Below are 24,267 nucleotides of genomic sequence, written 5' to 3'. Positions count from 1 at the left end.
GGACCATGGTTCTGTGCATCCGTTTTTGGTGCCATTACCAGGGATCACAATTTCGTGCACCACTCCTCCTCCTTGAAGATTCGGCCATGGTGGTTCCTTAAGTTAATGATGTTTTCTTCATGTTTTCTCTTAGGATCTTTATTCAATCACCAAAAGCTCCAAGAAAACGTGATTTCTAGTTACCTTAAGGTGAAGAAACCTTCTTTTCATCATCATGAAGCTTCAGCCTTCATGGTTCATAAGATTCTAAAGTTGTTTTGATGTTAAAATAGGCGTAAAAGTGCTTCTGGAAGCTTGTTTTTAGTGCAATCTTGGACAGCAGCAAAGGAGGTAAGGTTTGGTAAATTAATCAATGATTGGCTGTGTTCTTGAAGTGTTAAACCAGATCTTGTTGCTTGAGATTTGATTTTGGGTGTTTGTGTGATGGTTTGATCATGGAAACTTGTTGTTTAATGCTTGAAAATCATGTTTATGATGGTTTTGAAGTGGCTATTGGTGCTGCTGGAAAACGTCACATTCCAGCCATGAAAATCATGATTTTTGATGCTTATTTGATGTGTATTTGATGGCTGAAAAGTTTCTCTTTGGTTTGATAAAAATCGGGTTCAAATCGGTTTCCGAAAAGATTGAAAAACTAGCTGAAAATCAAGCAGAAATCTGATGAACTTTTGGAAAAAAAAATGTTTTTAGTTTTTGGAAGAACATGAAAACGTGTATTCAAGGAGTTTTGGGGTCAAAATGCAATTATTAAAAAGTTTGGGGTTGAAAATTAATTAATCAAAAGTTGAGGGGCTAAAGTGCAAATATTAAAAGTTATAGGGGTCAAAGTGCAATTTCCAAGAAGTCCGGGGGTCAAAATGCAATTTTTGAAAGTTAAATAAAATATTATTATTTTAATAATAAAATATTAATATATTATTTTATTAATAATAATAAAATATTGATAAAAAGACAGTTTTCCTGAAAGCCTCAGGAAGGCAGATTTGAGTCCAGAATTCTCTAATTTCCTTTACTAAACACCTAAGAAGAGGTATAAGAGAAGATATAGAGGTATATGAGGTAAAGAAACAAGATTTTGAAACCTGTGTTTAAGTTAAAAGAAAAGGAGTTAAAAGTGATATAGCTGTGTACCTGACCTTACAGAGTAAACAGAGAATTGTAAAATGAGCTTTCTGTGATGTTCTAATGCTTGATTTATAATGATTGCTAAGTGATGGAGAGTATGGTTATATGTGAATTATGAGCCTTTGGGCAATGCTTGTGAATGTTGTGCAGGTACGCCCGTATTGTGATGTTGCTTCCCAGACAGGCTGCGGTAGAGTAGTACCAGCCCTGCAAGCTGAATGCTTGGTAGAGACCTGACTCGCATACCTGCGGTATATTGAAATTTGAGCAAATACCAGCCCTGCAGAGGGTATGCGGTACTTAATCTGGGATTAAGTTCTGGGAAGGCCTTATCTGACCTGGAGGGTCGGATTGCGTCGGGTGCGGGTCGAAACCGACAAATGAGCTCATTACCTACAGTAGGGATAGACATGCATCATACTTGTTTGTGCATTATTATTGCTAATCTTCTTGTGTTCTTGTTCTATTCCTTGTTTGTTTGAGCATAACTGTGTGATTGCATATTAATGTGTGAATGTGCATTTATTTCCTATTTTCTCTCTTGCTCATGTGTTAGTTTATGTTGCTGTTATGTACATATTACTCTACATTTATTTATACTTCTATGACCACGGACATTATAAATGAACTTAACTGTAAACCCCGACCTTACTAAGAACTCCCCAGTTCTTACCCCTTACACCTCTACAGATGGACACGGGAGTCCTATTCTACGAGATTGATCCACCGTACATCCACGAGGACCTGGTGCGTGGCGAGTATTACATCTACTGTGCGGTACCTCGTATCCGTAATTATGTAGTTCGTGGTAGACCTTTCCAGTACCTATTAGGACAGCATACTTTAATCCTGATGCACCCTATGACTTTCCTTTATCTTGGTTACACCTCATCTTGAGGAGCAGATGCCACCTCCACCTGACCATCCTCCTCCACCTGAACCTCCTCTACCTGATGAGCCTATACCTGCCCAGCTTATCCATGAGGCACCTCCTGCACCTTTTGTCCTCGATGAGTGGGGTGTTCCTGTGTTGCCACCCGAGCTTGATCCTTTACCTGAGCCGATCGAGTCTCCTGTCTTTGATGAGCAGCAGGGACATGAGTATGATCAGATCATGGAGGCGCCACCTCCTTCTCCAGACTGTATTTTGTTTGGTAGCTATCCTTTTATGGTTCCTGTGGCCAGCAGTGGTTCCTCTGCTATCACTCCGGCAGAAGAAGAGGACGAGGAAGAAGAAGATCCAGAGGAAGATTCTAACTTCATAGTTATCTCCTCTGACAGCGATGACGATAGCCAGGCGAGGCGCCAGCAGGCGAGCATCACCATTCGCCCGGTGATTTTCCGTGAGGTACTCTGGACCAGGATTGAGGAGACTTTTTGAGACGCCTAGTCTAACTTCAGTACATTAGAGTGTCTCCCTCACTTTTGTTAGCATGATTAGAGGGAATAGGCATATCATAGAGTTAGGCTAGCCTGGGTGCCAACTTAGGGGCTTTTGGTCAGGCCAGGCCCTGGGGCGTCTTGTGTACATATATGTATATACTATATGAGTCACTGACTTAGGGGTGCTGTACTATAGCTCTATGCTTATATAACTGAGCCACTTCTGTAACATGATGTATATTATAGTGTGTTGTTCCATATTCTGTTATCTTTTGCCTTATGTATGTGAACGTTTAATTATCCCTTGATATATGGAAGGTATGCGACATTAAATTATTCTTGTTAAAAAAAATTTACTTGTAAAATTCGCGGGATTTTAACAACGTACAGGCTTATATTTATTAATTAATAATACAAAAAGGAAAAACAAGTTGGTAACATTCGATTTCTAGTATGATCTAGACATGCTAGAAGTTGGGTCGTTACAATTTGGTATCAGAGCGGTTCTTCCTGTTAGAGCCTGGGGAATGGACTGAATCACGCTTTATTGCATGCTCTGTGGTGTGTCTCATGCTTATAGGGTATCTATGTAATATGTGTTGCATGAATATCTTTGTGCTTTCATTCTGATAATGTTCACGCCCAACTTGAGGTATTATGACTGATCACCTTGGTATTGATTATTTGGTATGAACAAAATCAGGATGCCTTCACGGAGACGTAGCGATCGGGAAGGGTCTACTATTAACAATCCGCCACGAAACAATGATAATCTGTTTGCTGCGATTCACACTATGGCTGAGGCTATGCGTGAAACGGCGACTGCTACTACCTGAGCAGTTAACCGTTTGGGGGAACGTAATGGAGAGCGTAACAATGACCGTAATGGTGAGAATGGTGGGAACAGTGATGGAGATAACATGAATCATGATAGGCCTATGACATTAGCTGCTTTCTTGAAAGTTAATCCACTGAAGTTCAAGGGTACGACTGTAGCAAATGAAGCTGATAATTGGTTCCGAGGCATAGAAAGGTCCTTGAGGGCACAGCATGTCCCGGAAGAACAGTATGTAGAATTTGCTACTTATATGTTGGAAGGGGATGCTCAGCACTGGTGGCAGGGCATTCAACGTTTACTGCAGCAAGATGAGGGTAATATTTTGTGGGATGTTTTTAAAGAAGAGTTCTATAAGAAGTACTTTCCTAGAGCTACTCGTGAGGCAAAGGAGATGGAGTTGATGCAGTTAAAACAGGGAAGTATGTCTGTTGCTAAGTATACAAGGAAGTTTGAAGATTTATGTCGTTTTTCCAAGGTTTGTCAAGGGAATCTAGCAGATTTCGAAGAGTGGAAATGTTTGAAATTTGAAGGGGGACTCCATGAAGATTTGTTGAACTCAGTGGTTCCATTGGAAATACGGAATTTTGCAGAGTTGGTTAATAAGAGTCAGCTAGTAGAGGACTGTGCTAAGAAGATAGCTGCAGCTCGGATGAATCGCCTAGGATTTTCTTTTCAGAATTATAATCAGTATACAGCTCCTCAGGGAAGGAATTTTAAGCAGGGAGGAATTCCTTCACGAAGGTACAATCAGAATAGAAATGTTCATGCACGTCCTACAAGAGGGAATGGAGGAAGAATGAGACAGGATATGTGTAAGCGACCTCAGCAGGCGCAGATGCGACCAGTATGTAGGCAGTGCGGAAAGGAGCATGGAGGTAGACCTTGTCAGCTTACAGGCATTATCTGTTTTTCTTGTGGTCAGCCTGGACATATGGCTAAGGACTGTCCGAAGAAGCCAGTACAAGGAATAGATAGGCCGCGACAGCAAGGACGTGTGTTTGCTATGACTGCTGATGACGCAATGAAATCAGACTCCCTAATTCAAGGTCAGTGTTATGTCAAATCTCGACTCTTAACTGTACTGTATGACTCTGGTGCATCACATTCATTTATTTCTGAGACTGTTGCGCATGAGTTGGGATTAGATTTCACCATGTTAGATTATAATCTAATTGTTCGTACACCCACATCTCAAAATGCCTTGACTAGTCAAGTATGTCAACAGGTGCCTTTTGTTATTGAGGCTAGGACTTTTATACATGACTTGGTTTATTTGCCTTTGTGTGGTTTAGATATTATCTTAGGTCTAGATTGGTTGTCCAAGCATCATGTTTTCCTTGAATGTTTTAAACGAATTGCTACATTTCCATCATCTGAAATGCACACTAAACCAGTTGAGTCTTGTACTTTCTATTTGAATTCCCTAAGAGTTATTTCTAGTGATAGTGGGTTAGAGGGTTACGTTCTACTATCGGCTAGCTCAGAAACTAATGAACAAGACTTGGAGCAAATCCGAGTGGTGAAGGAGTTTCCTGATGTTTTTCCGGATGATATACCTGAGTTTCCACCTCAGAGAGAGATAGAGTTTAGTATTGATCTGGTTCCTGGAGCCAGACCAATTTCTATAGCACCGTATCGGATGTCACCGTTGGAACTAGCAGAGTTAAAGAAACAGTTGAATGAATTGCTAGGGAAGAAGTTTATTCGTCTGAGTGTATCACCATGGGGAGCTCCAGTGTTACTAGTAAAGAAGAAGGATGGTGGAATGAGGTTATGTGTGGATTATCGGCAATTGAACAAGATCACAATCAAGAACAAGTATCCACTCCCAAGGATAGATGATCTAATGGACCAGCTGAGAGGTGCGATAGTATTCTCAAAGATTGATTTGCGGTCAGGTTACCATCAAATCCGGGTGAAGGAATCAGATATACCTAAGACTGCCTTTCGAACTAGGTACGGTCACTATGAGTATACGGTTATGTCCTTTGGACTGACTAATGCTCCTGCTGTATTCATGGATTATATGAATTGCATTTTTTGTCCGTATCTAGATCAGTTTGTGGTAGTCTTTATAGATGATATCCTCATCTATTCCAAGATAGAAGAAGAACATGGAAAGCATTTGAGGATTGTGTTGCAAATATTAAGAGCACGGAAGCTATATGCGAAGTTGTCGAAATGTGAGTTTTGGGCGACAGAAGTGGCATTCTTGGGACATGTGATCACACGAGATGGAATAACTGTAGATCCTTTAAAGATCGAGGCCGTAGTACAATGGAAGCAACCCAAGACAGTTACAGAAGTTCGTAGTTTCTTGGGGTTAGCAAGATACTATCGGCGGTTTATCAAGGGTTTTTCACAGATAGCTTTACCTTTGACTCGCCTTACTAGGAAAGAAGTTCCGTTTGAGTGGACAGAGAAGTGTGAAGAAAGCTTTGAAACTTTAAAGGAAAAGTTGACGACGGCGCCAGTTTTGGTGTTACCAGACCCACAGGAACCTTTTGAGGTGTATTGTGATGCTTCTTTCAAGGGACTTGGATGTGTATTGATGCAGCATAGGAATGTGGTAGCTTACGCTTCGAGACAACTAAGACCTCACGAAAGGAACTATCCGACACATGATTTGGAATTAGCAGCAGTGGTCTTTGCACTTAAGATTTGGAGGCACTATTTGTACGGAGCCCAATTTGAAGTCTTCTCTGATCATAAGAGTTTGAAGTATATCTTTGATTAGAAAGACCTTAATATGAGGCAGAGGCGATGGATGGAATTCTTAAAAGATTGTGATTTTAAGTTGAGCTATCCTCCTAGGAAGGCAAATGTAGTCGCAGATGCTTTGAGTCGGAAGAGTTTGGGCATATCCTGGATGATGATCAAGGAAGAAGAAATGATCTCAGCCTTTGAAAACTTAAAATTAGGAATGAGAGAGACATCAAGAGGAGTTGTTATGGCGCGACTACAATTAACATCTGACTTTAAGATAGCTATTCAGCAAGCTCAAGCCCAGACTTCAGGAATGCTGACATTGCTAACACGGATGAAGGCAGATCAGCCGGAAGAGGTACGCCAAGATAAAGAGGGAATATGGAGATATAGGAACAGAATTTGTGTACCTGCTCAGGAGGACTTGAGAAAGAACATTCTGACCAAAGCTCATGAAAGCAGATTTTCTATCCATCCCGGAACGACTAAAATGTACCAAGATCTGAAGAAGATGTTCTGGTGGCCGGGAATGAAGAAAGATATAGCAACGTATGTTTCAAAGTGTCTCACTTGCCAGAAGATTAAGGTGGAACATCAAAAACCACCTGGAACCCTGCAACCATTGGAGATACCGCAATGGAAATGGGAAGAGATTACGATGGATTTTGTTACTGGGTTACCAAGAACCTCTGCCGGGCATGATGCAATTTGGGTAATTGTAGATCGATTGACAAAATCAGCGCATTTTCTACCAATTCAAATTGGTCACAGCTTGGAGAAACTCGTACGGTTATACATTCAGGAGATAATACGATTGCATGGAATACCTTCATCAATTGTGTCAGACAGAAATCCAAGGTTTACTTCTAGATTTTGGGGAGCTCTACAGAAAACTTTTGGGACGAAGTTGCACTTAAGTATAGCATATCACCCACAGACTGATGGACAGACAGAACGAACAATTCATACCTTGGAAAATATGTTGAGATCTTGCGTAATGGACCAACAGGGTAACTGGGACAAATACTTGCCATTGATTGAGTTTGCTTACAACAATAGTTATCAACAGAGTATCGGAATGGCACCATATGAGGCCCTCTACGGAAGAAAGTGTCAATCACCATTATGCTGGTATGACAAGGAGGAAGGTAGGATTTTGGGGCCAGACTTGCAAGAAACTACCGAACGGATTAAGCACATTCGAGAGAAGATTCAAACTGCCCAAAGTCGACAAAAGAGCTATGCAGATATTAGGCGTAGGCCCTAGAATTTAACGAAGGTGACCATATCTTCTTAAGAGTGACACCTACGACTGGAATAGGTAGAGCTCTTAGGACTAAGAAATTGAATCCACGATATTTAGGTCCTTTTCAAATTCTTAAAAGAGCGGTCCAGTAGCATACCAAGTAGCTCTCCCTCCTTATTTGTCAAACCTTCATGATGTTTTTCATGTTTCACAACTCAAAAAGTATAATCCCGACGAAAGTCATATTTTACAACCAGAGACAGTACAGCTGCGAGCCGACTTGACATATCAAACCCTACCAGTCAGGATTGTGGAATGAAGTGACAAACAGCTTAGAGACAAGACAGTATCATTGGTTAAGGTAGCATGGGGACAAACTGGAACTGAAGAGTACACATGGGAGCTGAAAGACAAGATGAGAACAGACTACCCGTTTCTCTTTTCAGGTAATTGAAATTTTGAGGACAAAATTTTCTTTTAGGAGGGTAGAATGTAATGGCCTAGCCCCGAAGAAACGGCGCTTTTTCGGGATCAAACGGAATTTTTACAGAATTTTTAGAAATTTCTATGCATATAAGCACCTCCACTGCACAGGTGCTGCGTCATCAAGCTGCTGAGTCAGCAACTTGATTGCACAGGACACCTCTCCTAATCTAAGTAGGCACGTCGCGAAGAGTTGCGTTTTTGAGCCACTTCGGGCCCGAATTTCAAAATTCTGATTTCCGTGGTTAGTCTCTATGTGACGAGCCGGTCACGAATTTCGAGAGAAAAATTATATTAATATAATATTCATATATTATTATTTTATTCAGAATATTATATTATTATCTTCTCTACTGTGATTAATGTTGATCTATGTTCAGTAATATAATAACTGAGCTTGAAATCTACCGGTAACGGATAATATCGGCATTCTTAGATGAACTTAGCACTGCTAATGCTTCATCATATATCTTTTATTCTTATGATTATCCAGTTACTAGTGTCATTTACACTAAGTAACTTGATGTTTATCCAATAGTAGTGTAATTACTTAAGTTCTAATACATCTAGCTTTAGTAATTATCCTTTTCTGAGATATTTTGACAAGTAACTTTTGGATAATCATCATCCAAAAGCCACGGCCTCCCTTGGACAGCTTGGCTATCATTTTTGTTCTTGGAAAGGCTTAGAACACCATGAAAGAAAACCATGAAGCTTCCATGAACACCTGAGCTACTTTCTCCGTTCTTTCTCAAACCGAAACCCCTATCAAAAATCTAATCTTACCAAAGTGTTCACCTCTTCCTCCTCTTCATTTCTATGTTACTTTTCATGGAGTAAATCAAGGTATGAAGGCTGCTCCTCCTCCTTGAAGATTCGGCCATGGTGGTTCCTTAAGTTAATGATGTTTTCTTCATATTTTCTCTTAGGATCTCTTATTCAATCACCAAAAGCTCCAAGAAAACGTGATTTCCAGTTACCTTAAGGTGATGAAAACCTTCTTTTCATCATCATGAAGCTTCAGCCATCATGGTTCATAAGATTCTAAAGTTGTTTTTGATGTTAAAATAGGCGTAAAAGTGCTTCTCGAAGCTTGTTTTTAGTGCAATCTTGGACAGCAGCAAAGGAGGTAAGGTTTGGTAAATTAATCAATGATTGGATGTGTTCTTGAAGTGTTAAACTAGATCTTGTTGCTTGAGATTTGATTTTGGGTGTTTGTGTGATGGTTTGATCATGGAAACTTGTTTAATGCTTGAAAATCATGTTTATGATGGTTTTGAAGTGGATGTTGGTGCTGCTAAAAAACGTGACATTCCAGCCATGAAAATCATGATTTTTTATGCTTATTTGATGTGTATTTGATGGCTGAAAAGTTTCTCTTTGGTTTGATAAAAATCGGGTTCAAATCGGTTTCCGAAAAGATTGAAAAACTAGCTGAAAATCAAGCAGAAATCTGATGAACTTTTGGGAAAAAAATGTTTTTGGTTTTTGGAAGAACATGAAAACGTGTATTCAAGGAGTTTTAGGGTCAAAATGCAATTATTAAAAAGTTTGGAGTTGAAAATTAATTAATCAAAAGTTGCGGGGCTAAAGTACAAATATTAAAAGTTATAGGGGTCAAAGTGCAATTTCCAAGAAGTCCGGGGTCAAAATGCAATTTTTGAAAGTTAAATAAAATATTATTATTTTAATAATAAAATATTAATATATTATTTTATTAATAATATTATTTTAATAATAATATTATTTTATTAATAATAATAAAATATTGATAAAAAGACAGTTTTCCCTGAAAGCCTCAGGAAGGCAGATTTGAGTCCAGAATTCTCTAATTTCCTTTACTAAACACCTAAGAAGAGGTATAAGAGAAGATATAGAGGTATATGAGGTAAAGAAACAAGATTTTGAAACCTGTGTTTAAGTTAAAAGAAAAGGAGTTAAAAGTGATATAGCTGTGTACCTAATCTTACAGAGTAAACAGAGAATTGTAAAATGAGCTTTCTGTGATGTTCTAATGCTTGATTTATGATGATTGCTAAGTGATGAAGAGTATGGTTATATGTGAATTATGAGCCTTTGGGCAATGCTTGTGAATGTTGTGCGGGGACGCCCGTATTGTGATGTTGCTTCCCAGACAGGCTGCGGTAGAGTAGTACCAGCCCTGCAAGCTGAATGCTTGGTAGAGGCCTGACTCGCATACCTGCGGTATATTGAGATTTGAGCAAATACCAGCCCTGCAAGTCGAGAGTACTTGGTAGAGGGTATGCAGTACTTAATCTGGGATTAAGTTCTGGGAAGGCCTTATCTGACCTGGAGGGTCGGATTGCGTCGGGTGCGGGTCGAAACCGATAAATGAGCTCATTACCTGCAGTAGGGACAGACATGCATCATACTTATTTGTGCATTATTTATTGCTAATCTTCTTGTGTTCTTGTTCTATTCCTTGTTTGTTTGAGCATAACTGTGTGATTGCATATTAATGTGTGAATGTGCATTTATTTCCTATTTTCTCTCTTGCTCGTGTGTTAGTTTATGTTGCTGTTATGTACATATTACTCTACATTTATTTATACTTCTATGACCACGGACATTATAAATGAACTTAACTGTAAACCCCGACCTTACTAAGAACTCCCTAGTTCTTACCCCTTACACCTCTACAGATGGACACGGGAGTCCTATTCTACGAGATTGATCAACCGTACATCCACGAGGACCCGGTGCGTGGCGAGTATTACATCTACTGTGCAGTACCTCGTATCCGTAATTATGTAGTTCGTGGTAGACCTTTCCAGTACCCTATTAGGACAGCATACTTTAATCCTGATGCACCCTATGACTTTCCTTTATCTTGGTTACACCCCGGCAGACCTGGGATACCTCATCCTGAGGAGCAGATGCCACCTCCACCTGACCATCCTCCTCTACCTGAACCTCCTCTACCTAATGAGCCTATACCTGCCCAGCTTATCCATGAGGCACCTCCTGCACCTTTTGTCCTTGATGAGTGGGGTGTTCCTGTGTTGCCACCCGAGCTTGATCCTTTACCTGAGCCGATCGAGCCTCCTGTCTTTGATGAGCAGCAGGGACATGAGTATGATCAGATCATGGAGGCGCCACCTCCTTCTCCAGACTGTATTTTGTTTGGTAGCTATCCTTTTATGGTTCCTGTGGCCAGCAGTGGTTCCTCTGCTATCACTCCGGCAGAAGAAGAGGACGAGGAAGAAGAAGATCCAAAGGAAGATCCTAACTTCATAGTTATCTCCTCTGATAGCGATGACGATGAGCCAGGCGAGGCGCCAGCAGGCGAGCATCACCATTCGCCCGGTGATTTTTCGTGAGGTACTCTGGACTAGGATTGAGGAGACTTTTTGAGACGCCTAGTCTAACTTCAGTACATTAGAGTGTTGATGAGTATTTTGGTGAAAAATAAATTTCTCCCAAAACACACAAATCTAACCGGCAAGTGCACCGGGTCGCATCAAGTAATAATAACTCACGGGAGTGAGGTCGATCCCACAGGGATTGATGGATCAAGCAATTTTAGTGGGTGATTAGTTTAGTCAAGCTGACATTTAGTGAATTGTGTGAAATTGTAGCCAACAGAAAGTAAATGACAATGAATTTAAAGTTGCAGAATGTAAATTGGCAAGTAACTTAAAGAGCAAGAAATTAAAATTGCAAGAATCTTAAATGACAAGAAATATAAATTGCATTAAATGTAAAGGGAATTGGGAATTGGATTTGCAGAAATTAAACAAGGAAAAGTTAAATTGCAACAAGCAGAGAAGTAAAAGATGGATTTGATTGATTCGGAACCAAAACAGAAATGTAAATAAACATGAAAAGCAATAAACAGAGAATGTAAAATTGGAATTAAGATCTCAGAACCCAAGAGACTAGATAACCAAGTCTAGATCTCAATGCCTTCCTAGATCCAACAAGAACAATTGCAAGGGAATTGTAAATTGCAAGGAAAGTAGATGAAGAGCAATTAACAGAAAATTTGATTCAATTAAGTAGTAAAGAAAGCAGAGAGAAATCTCAGAGGGAGAATGAAACAAAACACCTTCAATTCTCCACCCAAGACTCAAAAACAAAGAAAATTAAAGAGAGCTCTCAAATCCTCGTGCTCCCTCCTGGAGCCAGCCTCCCCACAAATATGAAAATGATGCCTTATATAGGCTTTACAAAATGAAAATGAAATTCAAAACAAATTACAATTAAAATTAAATTTCTATTCTAACTATCTCTTGTGCCTTTGAGTGATGATCATTTGGGCCCTTGCTCTTGATGGAATTGGGTTGATAAAGGCCTTGGTTGATTGCTCTTGGAGTTTGAAGAGGAACCGAATTGAACCGGGTTGAGTTTGCAAAAGTTGGTGCAAAAGTTAGAGCAAAAGTTAGGGGTCTAACTTTTGGTCTAACTTTTCATATCAGCCCACAAAATTTGCTGCTATCCACGTTGGGGCAAAAGTTAGGGGTCTAACTTTTGCTCTAACGTTGGCCTCCCTTATGCACATTTATGGCGCCAACTTTGTCCTCTTGTCATGTTGCCAATTTTATGCCCAATATAGACTATCATATATGGTTGGAAAGCTCTGAATGTCAGCTTTCTAACCCACTTAGAATCACTTCAATTGGATATCTACAACTCAAGTTATGATCATTTGAAGAGGGCATAGTCGCTGGCTTTGGTGTGCAGCGTTTGAGGTAACGTTTGCCTCAAACGTTGGCGAAAACGCCAGTTCTGGAGGCTCAAACGTATTTTCCACCCCATACTATTATATATTGTTGGAAAGCCCTGGATGTCTACTTTCCAATGCCGTTGGGAGCACATTATTTGGAGCTCTACAGCTCGAGTTATACTCCGTTGAAGGTGCAGAGGTCAGTTGGCCTCACTGCAGGTTGCCACCATGTTCGTTTATGCACATTGCGGGGCAGTTTTCTCCCTCAATTTTAGTGTCCACCATGCAGTGCCATATATGCTTGGAAAGCTCTTGATTCCTACTTTCCAATGCTTCTTGAATCACCTCATTTGGAGCTCTGTAGCTCAAGTTATTCTTGTTGGAAGTATACCCCTTGTATGCCTTGTGGTGTGTGGCGCCAACGTTAGCCCAAAAGTTAGGGGTCTAACGTTGGCGCAAACTTTTGCTCCTCCCTTTGTATTTTTCATGTGCCAACGTTAGCCCAAAAGTTAGGGATCTAACGTTGGTGCAAACTTTTGGTGGCCAGGGAGGTTTTTCTCATGCCAACGTTAGCCCAAAAGTTAGGGGTCTAACGTTGGCGCAAACTTTTGGTGCCCAGGGAGTAATTTTCAAGTTCTAACGTTAGCTTCAAAGTTAGGGGTCTAACTTTGAGGCTAACTTTTCACCCAAAAGTTTGTGCAAAAGTTTGAGGTTAACTTTAGGTCCAACTTTTTGCTTCCTGGTTCAATTTCACTTATTCCATTGTCCTCTCTTTACTCCTAGCCATTCCTTCTTGCTTCACCCTTTCTCCAAGCCTTCTTCACCTATCATTAATCAACCAAACACATCAAAGCTATGCTCAAAATCATGAGATATTCATTCTTTCATAATATGTGATAATTTTAGCATAAAACCTCATGAAATAGCATGAATTCATACATGGTTGATTAAATCAAAGGAAGCATGAAAATCTACCCACTTGGCTTGCTTATGGCTCAAGAAAGTGCATAAAACCTATTGAAAACAAAGGAAAAAGCATAGAAAAACATGACATGGTAACATGTCATCAAGTGTCTCCCTCACTTTTGTTAGCATGATTAGAGGGAATACGCATATCATAGAGTTAGGCTAGCCTGGGTGCCAACTTAGGAGCTTTTGGTCAGGCCAGGCACTGGGGCGTCTTATGTACATATATGTATATACTATATGAGTCACTGACTTAGGGGTGCTGTACTATAGCTCTATGCTTATATAACTGAGCCACTTCTGTAACATGATGTATATTATAGTGTGTTGTTCCATATTCTGTTATCTTTTGCCTTATGTATGTGAACGTTTAATTATCCCTTGATATATGGAAGGTATGCGACTTTAAATTATTCTTGTTAAAAAAAAATTTACTTGTAAAATTCGCGGGGTTTTAACAACGTACAGGCTTATATTTATTAATTAATAATACAAAAAGGAAAAACAAGTTGGTAACATTCGATTTCTAGTATGATCTAGACATGCTAGAAGTTGGGTCGTTACATTTAACTCCAGGCAGATGCTTGTTTCTGGCGTTAAACGCCATCTTGGTGCCTGTTTCTAGCGTTAAACGCCAGACAGATGCTTGTTTCTGGCGTTTAAACGCCAGACTGCTCTCCTCCAGGGTGTGCTGTTTTCAAAGCTATTTTTCATTCTGTTTTTGATTTTTTAGTAGTTTTTGTGACTTCACATGATCATCAACCTAATAAAACACGAAATAACAAGAAGAAAATAAAATAGATATGATTAAATAACATTGGGTTTCCTCCCAACAAGCGCTTCTTTAATGTCAATAGCTTGACAGTGAGCTCTCATGGAGCCTCACAGATAATCAGAGCAAGGTTGGAACCTCCCAACACTAAACTTAGAGTTTGAATGTGGGGGTTCAACACCAAACTTAGAGTTTGGTTGTGGCCTCCTAACACCAAAATTAGAGTTTGACTGTGGGGATTTAGTTGACTCTGCAGTGAGAGAAGCTTTTCATGCTTCCTCTCCATGGTTACAGAAGGAGATCCTTGAGTTTCAAACACAAGGTTGTCCTCATTCAGTTGAAGGACTAACTCTCCTCTGTCCACATCAATCACAGCTCTTGCTGTGGCTAGGAAGGGTCTTCCAAGGATGATGGATTCATCCTCTTCCTTCCCAGTGTCTAGGATTATGAAATCAGCAGGATGTAAAAGCCTTCAACCTTTACTAACACGTCCTCTACTTGTCCATAAGCCTGTTTTCTTGAGTTGTCTGCCATCTCTAATGAGATTCTGGCAGCTTGCACCTCAAAGATCCCAAGTTTCTCCATTACAGAGAGTAGCATTAAGTTTATTCCTGACCCTAGGTCACACAGAACCTTCTCAAAGGTCATGGTGCCTATGGTACAGGGTATTAAGAATTTGCCAGGATCCTGTTTCTTTTGAGGTAATTTCTGCCTATCCAATGCATTCAGTTCATTGGTGAGCAAGGGAGGTTCATCTTCCCAAGTCTCATTACCAAATAATTTGGCATTCAGCTTCATGATTGCACCAAGGTATTTAGCAACTTGCTCTTTAGTAATGTCTTCATCCTCTTCAGAGGAAGAATACTCATCAGAGCTCATGAAGGGCAGAAGGAGGTTCAATGGAATCTCTATGGTCTCTAGATGAGCCTCAGATTCCTTTGGTTCCTCAAAGGGATATTCCTTATTGGTCACTGGACGTCCCAGGAGGTCTTCCTCACTAGGATTCACGTCCTCCCCCTCCCTTGTAGGTTCGGCCATGATGGTTAAATCAATGGCCTTACACTCTCTCTTTGGATTTTTTTCTGTATTGCTTGGGAGAGTACTAGGAGGAGTTTCAGTGACTCTTTTACTCAGCTGGCCCACTTGTGCCTCCAAATTCCTAATGGAGGACCTTGTTTCATTCATGAGCCTTACAGTGGCCTTAGATAGATCAGAGACTATATTTGCTAAGCTAGATGGATTCTGCTCAGAATTCTCTGTCTGTTGCTGAGTGGATGATGGAAAAGGCTTGCTATTGCTAAACCTATTTCTTCCACCATTATTAAAGCCTTGTTGAGGCTTTTGTTGATCCTTCCATGAGAAATTTGGATGATTTCTCCATGAGGGATTATAGTTGTTTCCATAGAGTTCACCCATGTAATTCACCTTTACTATTGCAGGGTTCTCAAGATCATAAGCTTCTTCTTCAGAAGATGCCTCTTTAGTACTGTTGGATGATTCCTTCAATCCATTCAGACTCTGAGAGATCATATTGACTTGCTGAGTCAATATTTTATTCTGAGCCAATATGGCATTCAGTGTATCAATTTCAAGAACTCCCTTCCTCTGAGGCATCCCATTACTCACAGAATTCCTTTCAGAAGTGTACATGAACTGGTTATTTGCAACCATGTCAATAAGTTCTTGAGCTTCTGCAGGCATTTTCTTTAGGTGAATGGATCCACCTGCAGAATGGTCCAATGACATTTTAGATAATTCAGACAAACCATCATAGAATATATCCAGGATGGTCCATTCTGAAAGCATGTCAGAAGGACACTTTTTGGTCAGTTCCTTGTATCTTTCCCAAGCTTCATAGAGGGATTCACCTTCTTTTTGTCTGAAGGTTTGAACATCCACTCTAAGCTTACTAAGCTTTTGAGGAGGAAAGAACTTGGCTAAGAAAGCCGTGACCAGCTTATCCCAAGAGTTCAGGCTGTCTTTAGGTTGAGAGTCCAACCATATTCTAGCTTTATCTCTTATAGAAAATGGGAAAAGCATAAGCCTGTAGACCTCAGGATCAACCCCATTGGTCTTAACAGTATCACAGATCTGCAAGAATTCAGTTAAGAACTGAAAAGGATCTTCGGATGAAAGTCCATAAAACTTGCAATTCTGTTGCATCAGAGAAACTAATTGAGGTTTCAGCTCAAAATTGTTTGCTCCAATGGCAGGGATTGAGATGCTTCTTCCATGTAAATTGGAATTAGGTGTAGTAAAGTCACCAAGCATCTTCCTTGCATTGTTATTATTTTCGGCCATGCCTCCTTCTTTTTCGAAAATTTCTGTCAGATTTTCTCCAGAGAGTTGTGCTTTAGCTTCCCTTAGCTTCCTCTTTAGAGTTCTTTCAGGTTCAGGATCAGTTTCAACAAGAATATTCTTGTCCTTGTTCCTGCTCATATGAAAAAGAAGAGAACAGAGAAAAAAATATGGAATCCTCTATGTCACAGTATAGAGATTCCTTTATGTGAGTAGAAGAAGATATGAATAGAAGAAGGAGAATCCAAACACAAGGGTGAGGAGTAGGATCGAATTCTTGGGTGAAAAAGGGATGTTAGTTGATGAATAAATAAATAGAAGAAGGTGAGAGAGAAGAATTTTCGAAAATTAGATAAAATAAAATAAAAGTATTTTTGTTTTTAAATTAGAATTAAAATTAAAAATTCGAAAATTAAGCAAGGAAAATTAAATCAAATTAAATTAAATTTAAAACAATTAGTTAATTTAAAAAGGAATTTTGAAAAAGATGAAGGTGATTTTCGAAAATTAGAGATAGAAGTAGTTAGGTAGTTTTGAAAAAAAAGATAAGAATCAAACAAAAGATAGGATTAGTTTGAAAAAGATTTGAAAATCAATTTTAAAAAGATAAGAAGTTAGAAAAGAAGTTAGAAAAGATTTTGAAATTGATTTTGAAAAGATGTGATTGAAACTTATTTTGAAAAAGAAATTTAAAAAGATTTGATTTTGAAAATTAAAGTTGATTACTTGACTAACAAGAAACTAAAAGATATGATTTTAAAATTTAAAGATTGAACCTTTCTTAATAGGCAAGTAACAAACTTAAAAATTTTGAATCAATCACATTAATTGTTAGCATTAATTTCGAAAATCTGAAATAAAAATAAGAAAAGGATTTTGAAAATAATTTTGAAAGTTTCGAAATTTATAAAAGAAAAATGAAAAAGATTTTATTTTTGAAAAAGATTTGAAAAAGATAGAATTTTTTTTAAATTAAAAATTTTGCTTGACTAAAAAATATGATTTTGAAAATTTTTGACTAATTCAATGCAATTTTCGAAAATTAGGAGTAAAATAAGGAAAAGATATTTTTTTTATTTTTGAATTTTAATAAGGAAAGAGAAAAACATCAAAAAGACTCAAGTATGTATTTTTGAAAAATTTTTAATAAAGGAAAACATGCAAGACACCAAACTTAGAAATTTTTTTAATATTTAGACACTAAGAATTCAAGAATGCATATGAAAAACAAGAAAAGACACAAAACAAGAAATTTTAAAGATCAAACAAGAAGACTTATCAAGAACAACTTGAAGATCATGAAGAACAAGAAAGAAACTCAATGCATGTGTTTTCGAAAAATTTTTAAGAAAAATAAAAGAATGCAATTGACTCCAAACTTAAAAATTGACACAAGACTCAAACAAGAAACACAAAATTATTTTTGATTTTATGATTTTATTAATTTTTTTGGATTTTTCGAAAATTATTTTGGAAAAACGAAAAAGAAGAAAAAATTTTTTTTGGTATTTTTCGAAAATTATTTTGAAAAAGATAATAAGGATTTCAAAATTTTTAATAGGAATTCCAGGAATCTTGCAATGTTAGTCTAAAGCTCCGGTCCAGGAATTAGACATGGCTTACTAGCCAGCCAAGCTTTCAGTGAAAGCTCCGGTCCAAAACACTAGACATGGCCGATAACCAGCCAAGCTTCAGCAGATATTGATACCTCTCATGTATACAACAACTATGTGTGTAACTGCCAAATGGGTGAAGATCAACAAGCTCTTGTGATGATAAGTTGAAACCCCGGTCCAAAAGATTAGACATGGCTTACAGCCAGCCAGGATTTAACAGATCATCATGAAACACTAGAATTCATTCTTAAAAAGTCTGAATAAAAATATATTTTTGAAAATATTTATTTTTTTTTTGAAAATAAGAATAATAAAAACAAAAAGCTTAAAATTAAAATAAAATTACCTAATCTGAGCAACAAGATGAACCGTCAGTTGTCCAAACTCGAACAATCCCCGGCAACAGCGCCAAAAACTTGGTGCGCAGAAATCGTGACAGTTCCATTCCTTGGTAACGGTGCTAAAAACTCAATACGCACGTTCATAATCTTAGTTCTTTGTCACAACTTCGCACAACTAACCAGCAAGTGCACTAGGTCGTCCAAGTAATAAACCTTACGTGAGTAAGGGTCGATCCCACAGATTGTCGGCTTGAAGTAAGCTATGGTCACCTTGTAAATCTCAGTCAGGCGGATTCAATTGATTATAGAGATTTAATAATTAAAAGATAAATATAAAATAAAGATAGTGATACTTATGTAATTCATTGGTGAGAATTTCAGATAAGCGTATAGAGATGCGTTCGTTCCTCCTGAACCTCTGCTTTCCTATTATCTTCACCCAATCATTCATACTCCCTTATATGGCAAGCTGTATGTTAGGCATCACCGTTGTCAATGGCTACATCCTGTCCTCTCAGTGAAAATGGTCCAATGCGCTGTCATTGCATGGCTAATCATCTGTCGGTTCTCGATCATACTGGAATAGGATCCATTGATCCTTTTGCGTCTGTCACTACGCCCAGCACTCGTGAGTTTGAAGCTCGTCGCAGCCATCCCTTCCCAGATCCTACTCGAAATACCACAGACAAGGTTTAGACTTTCTGGATCTCAAGAATGGCCGTCCATGGATTCTAACTTATACCACGAAGATTCTGATTAAGGAATCCTAGAGATACTCATTCAATCTAAGGTAGAACGGAAGTGGTTGTCAAGCACGCGTTCATAGTTGGGAATGATGATGACTGTCACGATCATCACATTCATATTGAGGTACGAATGAATATCTTAGAATCGGAATAAGCTTGAATTGAATAGAAAAATAATAGTACTTTGTATTAATTCATGAGGAACAGTAGAGCTCTACACCTTAATCTATGGTGTGTAAAAACTCTACCATTGAAAATACATAAGTGATGAAGGTCCAGGCATGGCCAAGAGGCCAGCCCCCAAACGCGATCTAAAGATGAAACTAAAGATGTAAATACAATAGTAAAAAGTCCTACTTATACTAAACTAATTACTAGGGTTTACAGAAATGAGTAATTGATGCAGAAATTCACTTCTGGGGCCCACTTGGTGTGTGCATGGGCTAAGCATTGAGCTTTATACGTGTAGAGGCTTCTTTTGGAGTTGAACGCCAATTTGCAACCTGTTTCTGGCGTTTAACTCCACTTTGCAACCTGTTTCTGGCGTTTAACTCCAGAATGCAGCATAGAACTGGCGTTGAACGCCAGTTTGCGTCGTCTAAACTCGGGCAAAGTATGCGCCATTTGGAGTCCTGTAGCTCCAGAAAATCCACTTTGAGTGCAGGGAGGTCAGAATCCAACAGCATCTGCAGTCCTTCTTCAACCTCTGAATCTGATTTTTGCTCAAGTCCCTCAATTTCAGCCAGAAATTACCTGAAATCACAGAAAAACACACAAACTCATAGTAAAGTCTAGAAATGTGATTTTTATTTAAAAACTAATAAAAATATACTAAAAACTAACTAAATTATACTAAAAACTATGTAAAAACAATGCCAAAAAGCGTATAAATTATCCGCTCATCACCCCCTCACAGAGCACTTAGCCTAAGGATGCAATAAACCCTGAGAAAAAAAGGGAGGATAAAAAAAAAATAAGGATCTCATAGGATGCAATCAAGCAAGTATTCAAGAGCATGATAAGGACCTGGAAACCAGTAAAGGAATGAACCTAAGTTGCTATGCATGAAACCCCCATATACCAAGAGCTTTACTTCTATAATAAGAACTTATTTCTCTTGTTCTTTCATTCATCATTCTTATATTTCAGTACTTGCTTAGAGACAAGAAAGCTTTAAGTTTGGTGTTGTGATGCCAGGGCATTTTGGCCAGTTTCACTGACCTTTTCTTTACTGTTTTAGGGTAGTTTCATGCATTTTCTTAGTAAATAAGCAAGTTTTGGGTAAATATTCACTTACATCTTGATTCAAGCAAACATTGTGAACTTTACATGATTTTATGAGAATTATGCATGAATTGAATGATAAAATGGATGATGCATGATCTCATGATTTAGAACCAAGCTTTGATGCACTTTATTTGCTTGATTTTAGGACAAAGGAAGCAAGGAAGAGCCACGTTAGTAGCCACGTTAGTGTAACTAGCGTGACCACTAACGTGGAATGGGAGCTAGCTTGCAATGTTAATGGAAAAAGTGATCACCAATAACGCCTTCGAAAGCCATCATAGCCCACGTTAGTGGCCACGTTAATTACATTAACGTGGAAGCTAACGTGGAGGAAAAGGGAAGCTCCAACGTTAGTGGTAAAAGTGAATACAACTAACATTCCAAAATGGCACAATTGGCCACGTTAAGAGTCACGTTAATTACATTAACGTGAACTCTAACGTGGGAGGAGCAAGGAATCGCCAACGTTAGTGACACTCACCTTTGTCACTAACGTTGGACTAAGCCAATATTGCCCACGTTAGTTGCCACGTTAATTACATTAACATGGAGGAAAGAAATGATGGGCCAACATTAGTGACACTCACCTTTGTCACTAACATTGAAGATGGCAATCACCACCACGTTAGTGGTCACGTTAATGCAATTAACGTGAGGCACTAACGTGGGAAGAAGGGGCATTTGAAGCGTTAGTGACAAAGGTAAGTGTCACTAACGCTCTCGAAGCTTAGGCATACCCACGTTAAGGGTCACGTTAGTTATACTAACGTGAACTCTAACATGGAGAAAAGGGGCAATAAGCAACGTTATTGGAAAAGGTGAATGCCAATAACGTTTGCAAAGAACCAAGAGGCAACGTTAGTGGTCACGTTAGTGCCACTAACGTTGAAGTTAACGTGGATCATTTTTGGCTTGGAACGTTAGTGAAAAAGGTGATCGTCACTAACGTTCTCGAACCCACATTTTCACTTAACGTTAACACCACTAACATCCTAACTAACGTCCATGCCTAACTCACACTTTTTCTGCAAGCAAACCTGAGCCCCTAAAGACTGTAACTGCTTCAACTAAAGATCCAAAGGCCCATATCCAAGACTTGAAGAGCCAACTAGAAGATCAGAAGAGTAGTATATATAGGAGTAGTTTTGAACTAGTAGGGAGCTTTTGGCATTTTGGAGAACTACACTCTATATATTTTACTCTCTCTGCAACTTCTAGTTTTATTTTGAAAATGTATTTTTCATTTATGCTTTCCATTTCCAGAGCTATGAACAACTAAACCCCTTTCATTGGGTTAGGGAGCTCTGTTGTAATTTGATGGATCAATAATAGTTTTCATTATTCTTCTTCTTTCTTTTCTCTTGATTTTACTAGAAAGCTTTCAATCTTCATCCTATTGGGTATTTGTCTTGGAAAAGAAGCTATTCATACTTGGATCTCTTCGGAACCTTGGAAGAGGAATGAAGAGATCATGCTAGAAATACTTTCTCATGTTGGACCAAATTGGGGTTTGGATGGATATAGTGACATATAAACCTACCAACACTTTGATTTGGGAATACATGTGGTATAATCAGTGACCATACTTCATCTCTTCTCATGAGCAATTAGACCAAGGAATTGACTATTGATCAAGATTTGAGAGATTGGTTGCCAAGGAATTGGAATCCAATCACTTAAGATTGCCAAGGAGATCAATGAATGCATTGATTGAGGAAGAGATGAGAATGAACTTGATTCGGAGAATACAACATCTCCTGAGCCTAATGAATCCCTCATTTCTGATCTTACCCATTCTCTTTACTTTCTGCCATTTACTTTTATGTTCATTTCCCCAAATCCCCATTTAAGATTCTGCAATTTACTTTCCGTCATTTACATTTTGCTCTTTATTTCCAGCATTTACACTTTCTGTTATTTACTTTCTCGCCATTTACGTTTCTGCAAATATCAACTCAATTTCTGCTTAGCTCAACTAGAACATTCCTCTGATTAAAGTTGCTTGACTAATCAATCCCTGTGGGATTCGACCTCGCTCTATTGTGAGTTTTTACTTGACGACAATTCGGTATACTTGCCGAGGGAAATTTGTTGAGAGACAAGTTTCCATGCATCATCATCCCAGTCAAAGTCTTCAACCATGATATGCCTTGGAGGTTGTACACCCTCCTCAACATCAATTTCAAACGTCTTGAAAGGAGGCTCTAGGACTTGACTTTCCCATGGAGGTTCAGCATTTCCTAAGTCTTCAACCGCTTCTTCTTCTTCAATAATTACGGCTTCCTCCACTTGTTCCAGTACAAAATCAAACTCCTCCTTGATGTTTTCCACTTCATGACAATTTTTCTCAAGGGTCTCTACTATCTCTACCTTTTGGGTCTCCTCTTGCTTCTCTTGAAATATGGCTGCATGAAGCCGGTCCATTGCGTCCCTAAGACGATCCGTTCTCTCTTGCTCCATGTCAATAGCATAGTTGGTATCATCTTGCTCTTGGATTGGTGGGCATGGATGTTCTTCCATAGAGGGTGGTGGTGCACCAGAGCTTGCGGGCTGAGTATTCGAAGTAGAGGATTGGTCCATGCGGGATATAAGAGCCTGAAGAGTAGAGGTAAGACTAGTGATAGAGGCAAGTGTGGTATGAAGCTCTGTTTACCCTTGGTGAATAACACTAAGGGTGTTGTCATCCAGTGGAGGTTGGGGTAGATAAGGGTTAGGGTCTTATGGAGGTGAATGGTGTAAAGGGGCTTGTGAGTTTGGTGGTTCAAAGGTATGTTGTGGAGGTGGTTCATAAGCATATGATGGGACTTGTTGGTAACTATAAGGGGATCCACTATATCTATCATCTTGGTATGCACCTCGGAATGGCTCTTGACCATAGCAAACTAATGGAGGTTGGTTGTCACGAAAAGATCCACCATAACTATTGTCTTGGCATGCATTGTAGGATGGTCGTTGTCCATGGTATCTTGGAAGGTGTTGTTGCCGAAAGGGTTGATCAGATCCTCGTAGCTCCTTCCATCTGTGATTGTTTCGACCTTGATGTATGTTCCTGTTATAGCTTCCATTCCTTTCAACAACATTAGAACTAAACTCAAAGCGACGGGGGTGAGAACTCATAGTAACTAATAAAAATTAAAAACAAAAATAAAAAGAAATAAACAAGAAAAATAAAATATTTACAATAACCAATAATAAGGCACACGTTTATAATTCTCCGGCAACGACGCCATTTTGACGAACTGATTTCTGCTAGTAAAGAAATTCACAAATATCATCACATTGTAAGTATAGTTTCTAAACCAACAGGGAATCCTTTCGTACAAAAGTTTTGTTTGTTACTTAAGCAAACCCAATAAAAATAATAAACCAAAGTATTTAAACCTGGGGTCGTCTTCTCAAGGAATTGCAGGGAAGTATGATTTATTATTGGTTATGGAAAAAAATATTTTTTGGGTTTTTGAAATAGGGAACAAGGAGAATAAATTAGCAATAAAGTAAATTAATTATCATGAAAACTATTGCAAGGTATAAGAACTGGAAATCCCATCCTAGTTATCCTTATCAGGTGAGATGAGAATTGGTTATTGCTCCCACTTAGTTAACCCTTACTAAATAAAAGAAAGTCAAGTGGACTAATCAATTTGATTCCTCAAGTCCTAGTCAACTCCTATGGAAAGACTAGCTTTAGAGGAATCCAAATCAACCAGCAAGAATTCTAATTTTCAATCAACAGCTGAGTTTGACAACTCAAGTGTCACCAATTACTCAACTAA

General features: G+C 38.7%; 1 non-coding gene across 1 annotated transcript; it reads left to right on the top strand.

The window, feature by feature from the left end:
* Positions 1-16,006: 16,006 nt before the first annotated feature.
* LOC112745047 (small nucleolar RNA R71) lies at positions 16,007-16,114 on the top strand. Its single transcript, XR_003172995.1, has one exon. It is a non-coding gene; the product is annotated as a small nucleolar RNA R71 (small nucleolar RNA).
* Positions 16,115-24,267: the final 8,153 nt, after the last annotated feature.

Source organism: Arachis hypogaea, chromosome 14, assembly GCF_003086295.3.
Source record: "Arachis hypogaea cultivar Tifrunner chromosome 14, arahy.Tifrunner.gnm2.J5K5, whole genome shotgun sequence".
Lineage (NCBI taxonomy): Eukaryota > Viridiplantae > Streptophyta > Magnoliopsida > Fabales > Fabaceae > Arachis > Arachis hypogaea.
Note: the sequence above shows the minus strand (reverse complement) of the source record. Positions and strands in the feature narration are given on the sequence as shown.